The 10,423-nt window shown below is 33.0% G+C and overlaps 1 non-coding gene across 1 annotated transcript; it reads left to right on the top strand.

The window, feature by feature from the left end:
- Nucleotides 1-8,345: 8,345 nt before the first annotated feature.
- On the top strand, nt 8,346-8,425 carry LOC127666422 (small nucleolar RNA SNORD19B). Its single transcript, XR_007973621.1, has one exon. It is a non-coding gene; the product is annotated as a small nucleolar RNA SNORD19B (small nucleolar RNA).
- Nucleotides 8,426-10,423: the final 1,998 nt, after the last annotated feature.

Below are 10,423 nucleotides of genomic sequence, written 5' to 3'. Positions count from 1 at the left end.
GAATCTCCCCTTTATCTGTTCATAACCCTTGATACGTAGGTTACAACAATTTGTCACAATAATTTCTCCAATATTTAATTAGTAATTGTTTAAAACTTCTTGATTCTTTCTGAATTTCCCGCCATGCACCCCAGTCCTACCCATCTTCCATCCCTTCATGTCAACCCTTCACCCTTGCAACCTCACCCACAAAATTAAAAACAAAAACAAAAACAACACTTGTGGAAACTGCAGTGTGTCATCGTGTGTCACACAGTACACACTTTTGCCCCAACCTCGTTACTTGTAAATGTTCATTGCAATGAGTCATTAGCCTGTTTTGAAGCCCCTGGCTTCTCTTACACGCTCAGTACTAGATCTGGACTAGGACTCCTCTTGGATAACCTGTTGTTGCCCTGTGTCAAGGAGATTCTGAAGCTTGGGATTTTCAGGAATAACTTAGCACTAGATCCAACAGTTCATAGATGGGAGAGAAATTTGGGAGGGCCAACTCAAAACTTTGAGTCTGGGCTTAGTTGGTAACCAAGCTAGTGAGATTGCCCGCTCTCTGGTCTCTGTGGCACCAGGGTCATCCCTCCAGTTCAGCTCCATCTAGATAACCCATGTGCTGCAACCAGCCAAGGGCAGGGACATTTCTTTTACTCTTGTGCTCATAGGCCAGCTAACCTGTTTCTACTCCATCAGGAGCTAGCTCTGCTTTGTTGCCCAGGTGAATTGTGGGTCACATTTTTAATGCTGCAGCTTGCTAGAGGCAGTACAATCTCTCAAGCTTTCATGACCTGGGGTCTGTTCTCACAAGTGCATCAGCCAGTGAGGAGTGGGGCCAGCTCATATTGTACAATATTTGGATACCACAGTTCCAGACCGTAGTGCAGATCAGGAATTTCTGTGTGGCCTTTGGTGTTAACATGGGCCATAGACATCTGGGCCTAGACCCATGTTGTTGCAGGGTCATGGATCCAGACATGGCCTTCAGTTGCAGCATGGGCAAGAACTTCACGACAGCCTTGGGTGGTAGTGAAGACTAAAATCAGGCTGTTTCTCACCACCCTTGCCTCTCCATTTCTGTATCTTTTCATAGTGCTCAAACTGTTCTGCTTCTTTTTCTCTCATCTCTCTCTCCACTACATAATTGCATTTAATTGTGGCATGATATGCCCATAGTTGACAAGTCACAGGGAAGGTGGCCATTTGGGTATCTGATTCTTGTCTGATGCATGTGCTGGTAGGTAGGTCTCTAGAAATATAGTAATTTAATAAATTATTCTGAAATAAGAAGTTTATTATATTTTATTAACATAAAATATAATACAGATAAAATAAAATATAAATCCATGTATAATTAGAATAAAGTATGACTAGTAATTTAACTACATTCATTTAAAATACATCTACTGGCACCTGACAGGTAGGTCAGTACTAACATTTACACACTGTCCTTGTTAAGGGTCAAAGTTCAGTTTCAAGCATATACATTCCTCACAAACACCTACAACTCTAGCTGTATGGGATCCAACATATCCTCTGTCTTCTATAGGTCCCTGCACTTATGTTCACATGCCTACAGAGAGAAAAGCACATACTTTTCAAATAATTAAAAATAAATAATTACAAATTATAAATAATAATAAAAGGAATCCTCTTGTTACAATTATTCTTTATTAAAATTTTATATAAAATCAATCATTTCTACTCCAAAACTAACTATGCCTAAACTGGAATATATATATATATATATATATATATATATATATATATATATATATATATATATATATATATGTATATATATAGTCTATAGAGAGTCATACTTGAAAAATTAGCAGTGGTATTAGAAGTTTCATTAATAGATTTTAAAATTATTAGTGTATAGTATTAAGTATCAGTGAAACAGTAAAGTCTTAATTATTTCTTTTATTTTTTAGCATTTACTATTAAGTATGTAGGTTTTTCAGACACGAAAAAGGAATTTCTATCAGACATTCTAAATGGCTGAAAAATCCAGTTTTTAAAATGTTTTATTTAATTTTGAATACTTTCAACTCAAATATGTATGTTACAGAAATTAATATAGATTATTATATCTTGCTATTCATGACTTAGTAAACACAGTGCTGCAAAATATTGGCTCTTGTCTCATATTTTAGTTGAATAACTTGTAATATCTATGCATTGAAAAGATGTTATTAAGTAAAATTTAGAATAATCCAAACTGAATGTTAGTGAAAAACGTATGCAAACCACAATGTGTTCTGAAAGGGGTGGTAGCTGGAGATACAGTTCAATGACAAAGAGAACCAATGATGTATGAGCTTTAGTTGTCAACACCAAATCAGAGGTCACATGACAAAGATCACATTTGACTAGAAAATAGTGTGTCTGTGGGGGACACTTTAGTGTCAGAAGAAGGGTGACATATGGAGAATAGTATACAGATTTCTTTAAAAGTACCTTGGGTTTCATATGAATGAAAATAAAGTAAATCAGATTGATATAATATATAAAATATAATATATACATTTGGAAATATTACCATATTTCACTAGATCAGCTAAACTTCTAATAATTATAGTAATCATTTGCACATTGACAAAAATGATCACTTCCAGAATTCTATGATTAAAATAAATGTTTTATATTTTAACTGCATTTAAAATAAAATAGTGTGAAAGCAGGGCATGATGGTCCGCACCTGTTATTTAAAACCCTGGATAAAGATAAAGGGAGATCCCAGCGATATCAAGGCCTACATAACAGATTTTCTGCCAGTCATACTACATGGTGAGACACTTCATTAAAACAACAACAACTACTACTACAAATATAAAACTTAACAGTGAAATTAAAATGGCCAACATTTATTTACTTTTTCAGATCTCACTTAATACATCATTTAAAATATTTTTATTTTACATGCATGATCACTAAATGAGTGTGCATTTATAAACAACTTGTACAAGACAGAAGATAATGTGGAGCATCACATCATCTGGAAATAGATTTATAGACAGTTAAAAATGTCCATGGGATAGTCTGGAATTGAATTCTAGTAATTTGGAAAAACAGCATGTCTCCTTAGATGCAAAATATCTTTCTAGTTCTTTCATTTATTTTTAGAATAAGGTTATTGATATAGAATGATATCCATGTAAATAAACTATACATATTTATTGGAAAACTTTAAAACTTTAGCAATAATCATATACCTGTAGTCTTTTACATCACCAAGGTCACATGCACAGCTATCATATTGAATTATTTAATATTTTTTAATAAGCAGTTCTCTAATTGGACTTTACAATAGATCCACATGAGAAAAATCATACCTGGTACTAGAAAGCTAGAAAACTAGCCAAGGTTAGTGATCATTGCACAGTAATCTAAAAAAGCAGTCTTAAAGCCTTTGTCTTTATCTCCATGGATAAATATAGTCTTCACCACTCACTAAGGAAACTTCTATTTGCAACAGAGACCACTATATAAAACGACACACAGTCAAAATTTAGAGTTGTAGAATCTAATTTTAATGGATGTAGCTACAAAACATTACTATAAATTCTAGAAACATACCATGAGTTCTAGAAACAGTATGGAAAAGAGTCAGAAAGATTTAAGAGCCAGAAGGTGCTAGAATTTCTGTGTGGTTATGTTCAGAATAACGTCAGCAACTCTACCCATACACTTTCACCAATAAGAAGATACAAACACGTGCTGAGCAAGAACAAATAATATACATAGCAAAGTGTGTGAGGAAACTACCGCAAGCTCTCAACCCTACTCACAGTCATACTAGAAAGTGGGGAAATCTGGGTGTGACCTTCCCCAGGGAAGCCATAAAACAATAAATTTGCCACTGTCAGAACTGAAAATATACACAGAGGAAACATAATATGGACTGAGCATGTTATATTTAGGAATATTTATATATATTTATAATACATAATATATAATATGTAATGTGTTATGTGTAATGTGAAATACTATATACTATATACTATATACCATATACTGTATACCGTATACCTTATACTGCATATTGTATACTATGCACTGTACACTGCTCACTGCATATTGTACACTGCATACTGCACACTGTATAATGCCATCCATATACTATACACTGTACACTGCATACTGTACACTGCACACTGTATACTCTATAATGCAATTCATATACTGTATACTATATACCACATACCTTATACTGTGTACTGCATACTATATACTGCATACTGTATAATGTATAATGTATAGTGTATAATACGTATTGCATACTTCATACTGCACACTATATACTATATATCATATACCATATACCATACATACTATACATTGTATACTGTATATCATATACTGTACACTGAATACTGTATACTGCATACTGTATAATATATAATGTATAACATATAATGTATAATACATACTGTATACTATATACTATATACCATATACTATACACTGTATACTGTATACCATGTACTGCATACCATATACTGTATACTGCATACTGTATATTATATACTATATAGTACATACTATATACTGCATACTCTACACTGTATACTGTATACACTCTATGCTCTACACTATATACCATATAACATAAACTGTATACCATATGTCATATACTGCATACTGCATACTGTATATTGCACCCTGAATAGGTACACTGTATACTATATACTGCATACTGTATAATGCATGCCATATACTGTATACTATATACCATATACTGTATACTGTATACTGCATACTGTATAATGTATGATGCATACAGTATACTGTATACTGCATACTGAATACTGTATGCTATATACTGTATACTACATACTATGTGCTTTATATACTATATACTGTATGCTGTATACTGTATACTATATACTCTATACTATATACTACATTATAGATTCTATATGCTGTATGCCATATGTATGTATATTTATTTTTCACATATATATGTATTCAATTACAATTACTAAAAAGTAGATATGAATTTGAAGGATAGCAGGGAGGGTTATATGGGAAGGGAGAAGAGAGAAGAGTGAAACAATGTAATTAAATTGTAATCTCAAATATAAAAGAGTAAGTAAAAAATATTTTGAGTTGAGACTTTGAATCCCAAAAATATTTTACAGGAAACATAGGCTTAGTAATTGGAATATTATGGAACATAAAATATGGCTTTTTTAAATTTAGTATCAACAAGTTGCTTTGTAAAGTGATAAAATTTAACCTCTTTAAAAGCCAACAAGTATAGAACATGTGGTAATTTAAGAAAGGACTGGAAAGGTAGGCATACTTTTATTCACTGTTATTGGGGAATGGTACTAATTTAGAAAGATTAATAGCCATGGCCTTGTGGTGTTACTTGTGGCCTTGTTAGAACAAATGTGTCACTGGTATAGGGCTTTTAGGGTATAGAAGAACAAGCCAGGGCTAGAGTCAATTTTTTTTTATCTGCTGAAGGTAAATCCAAATTTATAACTCTCAGCTCCTTCAGCAGCACCATGTCTAAGTGCAGGATGCCATGTTCTCTGTCATAATAATAATGGACTAAACTTCTGCATGGGAGTTACATAGTGGAGGATTGCCTTGTCAGTTACCAATGGAAGGAGAGGTTCTTGGTCCTATGGAGGTTTGGTGATGCTCCAGAGTAGGGGAACTCAGGGCAGGGAGGTGGAAGTTGGGTGGTAGAGGAACATCCTCATAGAAGCAGGGAGAGGGAGAATGGGATAGGGGGTTTCTAGGAGTGGGAAAACAGGAAAGTGGGGGTAACATTTGAAATGCAAATAAAGAAAATACCAAAGAATAAAGAAAAAGGAGTTACTGTGGTCATGGTGTCTCTTCAGAGCAATAGAACATTGACTATGACTATACTCCAAAATGAACACACAAAAACAAACTCACACTCACAAAATCTCACATTTATACAAATAGATTTAAGATTACACAATGTTAACAGTAGGTTCGTTCATTGTAATTTACAAACACAGTTAAATTTTTTTAAACACTTAACATATCTTCATATTTCAATACCTTAAAATTATTTATATTAATATTTGAGATTATAATATAACTACACCATTTTCCTTTCCATTTACTTATTCCAAATCTCCTTTACAAAGTTGTTGCTTTTTTCTCATTAATTATTATAACAGACTGTATTTTCCCCTGTACATAGCTGTGTTTCTAATTATATTTATAAATAATATATTTACTCAATATTATTTTTTTTTACTTTATTAGCTTGTGAGGATGAGGGTTTAATAAAGGGTGTTATACAAGTAAGCATTATACCAATGAGTTTTCCCCAGCTCCCAACTGTTATATTTTAATCTCTAAACTATGAAAAAATATATTCACAGCTTCTGCAGGTCATCTTCTTTGAAAATACATTATGATACCATTATGCTTTCCTTTCCTGCTTAAAAGTGCATTAGGGAGCTTTTATATATTGCTTATATTTTATAAACTACTCTATTTGCAAATAGTGGTTTAAGTTAATGAGCTTGTTTTTTGGAAATTATTCTTCTTGATAAATAAAAGTCTTGATGACTTTTGAACTCTTTGTTATTTGGGGTAGATGTTCTATAAATATACAGTGTGACATAGACTCAAAAGCATATCAATCTATTTTCACAGTGTGGTATAGTATTTAGAGAGGTGACTTAAAGAGACTGAACATATTTTAAAATGTAGTTACTACTCATCGTCTTTGGTGACAGCTGAACTTTTGCTAAGGTTTCTCAGAAATGCTGTTTCTTAAATTCATGGAGAAGAGAATGTGCGCAATTCACTTATGCAACAAAGCAGAAAATTACAATCCTCTCTATTGTAGATCAACCATCTAGAAAATTCCTTCTGCACCCTTAGAGTAGGTAGTAGTAATACAGGAAGGTGTGCCGTGCCACCTAAAATGTGACTGACATGATATTCCTAATCAGTCTTTCTGAAATTAATTTACTGTCAATATTTTTTTTTTTTAGTTTTGGGAATAAAATGCAATCACAGTATTTGTGCTTTTTTACCCTATAACTCCTCCCATTTATATCTCCCTTGCTTACTATCAACTTCATTGTAACTGGCTTCGTTTTCTTTGTTTTATCATCTGTCTACATACCTATCTACCAATGCATCTATCTGTCTATCATCTATCAACAATCTGTCCATCTATCTCCCTATCCCTATCTCTCTCTTTCTTTATATAGCATCCATTACATATGTATGTATGTATGTATGTATGTATCTGTCTGTGTATCTGTCTCACTCTCTATTATCTATCTATCCACCAATCTATCATCTATCCATCTATCTTCTTTCTTTTGGTTTATCTATCATCTTTCTATAATCTATTGGTCTGTCAGACTATATCTCAGCGAAAAACATATAGAAATAAATATTTCTTATGCAGAAATAAGAAAATAAGGAGATGAGTGGAAATGTTAACTTCCAGAATGATATTGTGTACAATGTACTTTTTAGTCCTAGAGCTAAAGTGTTCCCTGAAGCCCCTACATTTGTCACCAAATCAGTAACTCTGCTTCTGGAAAATTAATTGGAATTCATCACATGATGAAGGGGGAGAGAATTACCAAGTTTGGGGACACTTATCTGTGTAAGTATTTTGTCTTATGTAAGCACGTGGATATTGGTTCATATACTCTTGATCAAGAACAAGGGCACAGTTAGTCTTTGCAAGGTTTCAAATGACTTTAAATATGGGGAATTCTTTAAGGCTGGCTTGACAAAGCAGTGGTAATTTTTTTTTCTAAGATGACATGTATTGTTAAAGATATACTTTCCTTGTGACTATAGAACCATGGGTCTTGGTTTCTTGCTAGTTGTTGATTACCAAATTCCTTACTCAAATAGAAGCAATTGATCATGTAAAGGGTTTAGGTGGGGTTCCTTCCTATGAAGCTTTCTCTAAAAATATTTTCTGTACAGAAACCTTGTTTTTGTTTTTGCTTTTGTTTTCTGGAGAGAGAGCCAAAAACTGTAATATAAACTTGCTACCAGATAAATAACATTCTTTAAAAGTGTTGTTAATATGTCTTTTTGTTTGTTTGTGTCTGTGAATGAATGCAATGTTTAATGTATGTAGGGACAATATAGACCAACTTGAATATGCTTGCTCTTCCTTCTGTATAAGTGATCAGTTTCAAGTTGTCAAGCTTGAAATCTACTGCCTTTTCTCACTGGAACAACTTGTGCCCCAAATATAGACTCTTAAATAATACACTATGACAAATTTGGGTAGCATCCTTTCATCATTATTGACACAGTTTCTGGATTTAAGGAAGTGGAAACTCTCACCCACACTTAGAGAATGCTTACATAGAAGCATTAAAATCAAATAAAAGGAGTATACAAAATGTCGATTAAAGTGAAAAGCAATAAGATCCAACTCTGATTTCATCTAAAGATAAAAAGCAAGCGAGTAAGCTAACAAACAAATGAACTAAATAAACCGAAAACCAAAAACATTAAGTTGGCATTGCCTTAGCAATGGGTCACGGCAATTTACAATCCAACAGCAAAGAAAGGACATCTTCCTCATTCACCAAATGGATGCTGAAATTAAGAAACTTTAACAAATAAATTGTTGCCTGATGTTTGAGAGCAGTGGTGCAGTTCAGGTGTTGCAGGATCTCGGGGTGTCTTGAGGCTGCCTTTATAATATTCTTCAACTGCTTACCCTTGGTTTCACTTCCATCCTCATTTTATCAACATTGGATTACAAGCTCCAAATAAATAAATGCAAAGGTTTTGAACACAATGTGGTTTGGACAAAACTGTAGTTTTGGACACTAGAAAAAATGTATTTCAAGGACTATACAAATGTCAATATAATAGGTGTTTTATTTTATCAAAATTTTAATTAGTTTTATAGGAAATGTGATTAACAGCAAGATTTAGGAATTTCTGTTTAGGAATTTATTATTTGAATTTTGATTTATTCACTTTGCTTTTTTCTCAGTACACAGTTTTATGAATTAGTCAGCAAATGTTGTTACATATTTTGCATAAACATTGTTATATTCATGCACATATAGTTTTAAAATATAAACAATTTCTAATGTCAATATTTAACTAAAATACATTTAGAACTGTTCACTAACTTCCCCAAAGCAAATTTATTTGACCTTTATTTACTGATACACCAAGAATGTTTCTAAGATTCTATTAAATAGCAATGGACTAATGCATAATTAATAAATATTTTAAACTTAATAAGCAAATGTGTATTAAGAGCCATTATAGTAAATGTCTCCTCAATGAGAACTTTAAGTTTACTGATGTGACAACCTGGGAGAATCTAGGCAACAATCAGATATGTCCTTCTGCACTCAGGGAGTGAGCAAGGGTGGAGACATTGGGTCTGCAGTTCCCATTTCAGCACTGCTATAATATCTCCATTTCTGTTGAAGGGCACTTGCTTCCTGTTAGAGATTGGCTTTGAGGTAGGCTATCTTCTACTTTCATTTTATATATAAGATAACAAGAAATTTACTTAACTGTATTTCAGGATTAATGATAATCGCAAATTTAAAATGACGTGACAAAACTATATTATTAAATCCCCACTGACATGGGACCTAAATTCATTCAATTGAAAGACTTATTGTTTTCTTTATTTAGAGTGGAGACCAAAAACATTAAAATACATACTTCACAAGTCAAGACTTAAAATTGGGACATAATAAATTGAAAAGGAAAAATATTTTTTTTGTATGTTAGTCAGAATTTTTTTTATTGATATATTTTTATATACATTTCAAATGATTTCCCCTTTTCTGGGTCCCCACTCCCCACAAGTCCCATAAGACCTCTTCCATCTCCCTGTTCTTCCATCCACCCCTTCCCATTTCCCTGTTCTGGAATTCCCCTATACTCTTGCACTAAGTCGAAAGGAAAAATATTAAGTCAATCTATTATGTATCCCTTAAATAAACACAAACTTCAAAAAGTACAATCATCTTATTGAGCTTATCTTATTTTTTATAATCAATCAAACCTTAACTTTGAAACTATTCTCTAAAAAATTAATATTTGATAGTATTATGCCCAGTTTTCTGAGGAACTGCCAGACTGATTTCCAGAGGGGTTATACCAGTTTGCAATCCCAACACCAATGGAGCATTGTTCCTCTTCCTCCACAAACTCTCAAGCATCTGCCTTCTCCTGAATTCTTTATCTTACCCATTCTGACTGGTGTGAAGTGATATCTCAGGGTTGTTTTGATTTGCATTTCTTTAATGACTAAAGATGTTGAACATTTCTTCAGGTGCTTCTCAGCCACTTGAAATTCCTCAGGTGAAAATTCTTTGTTTAGCTTTGAACAGCATTTTTTTAATAGGGTTATTTGGTTCTCTGGAGTCTAACTTCTTGAGTTCGTTATATATATTGGATATTAGCCCTC

The sequence above is a fragment of the Apodemus sylvaticus genome, chromosome 15 (genome assembly GCF_947179515.1).
Source record: "Apodemus sylvaticus chromosome 15, mApoSyl1.1, whole genome shotgun sequence".
NCBI classification, from domain to species: Eukaryota; Metazoa; Chordata; class Mammalia; order Rodentia; family Muridae; genus Apodemus; species Apodemus sylvaticus.
The sequence above is the reverse complement of the archived record's forward strand: the minus strand, read 5'-3'. Positions and strand labels throughout refer to the sequence as shown.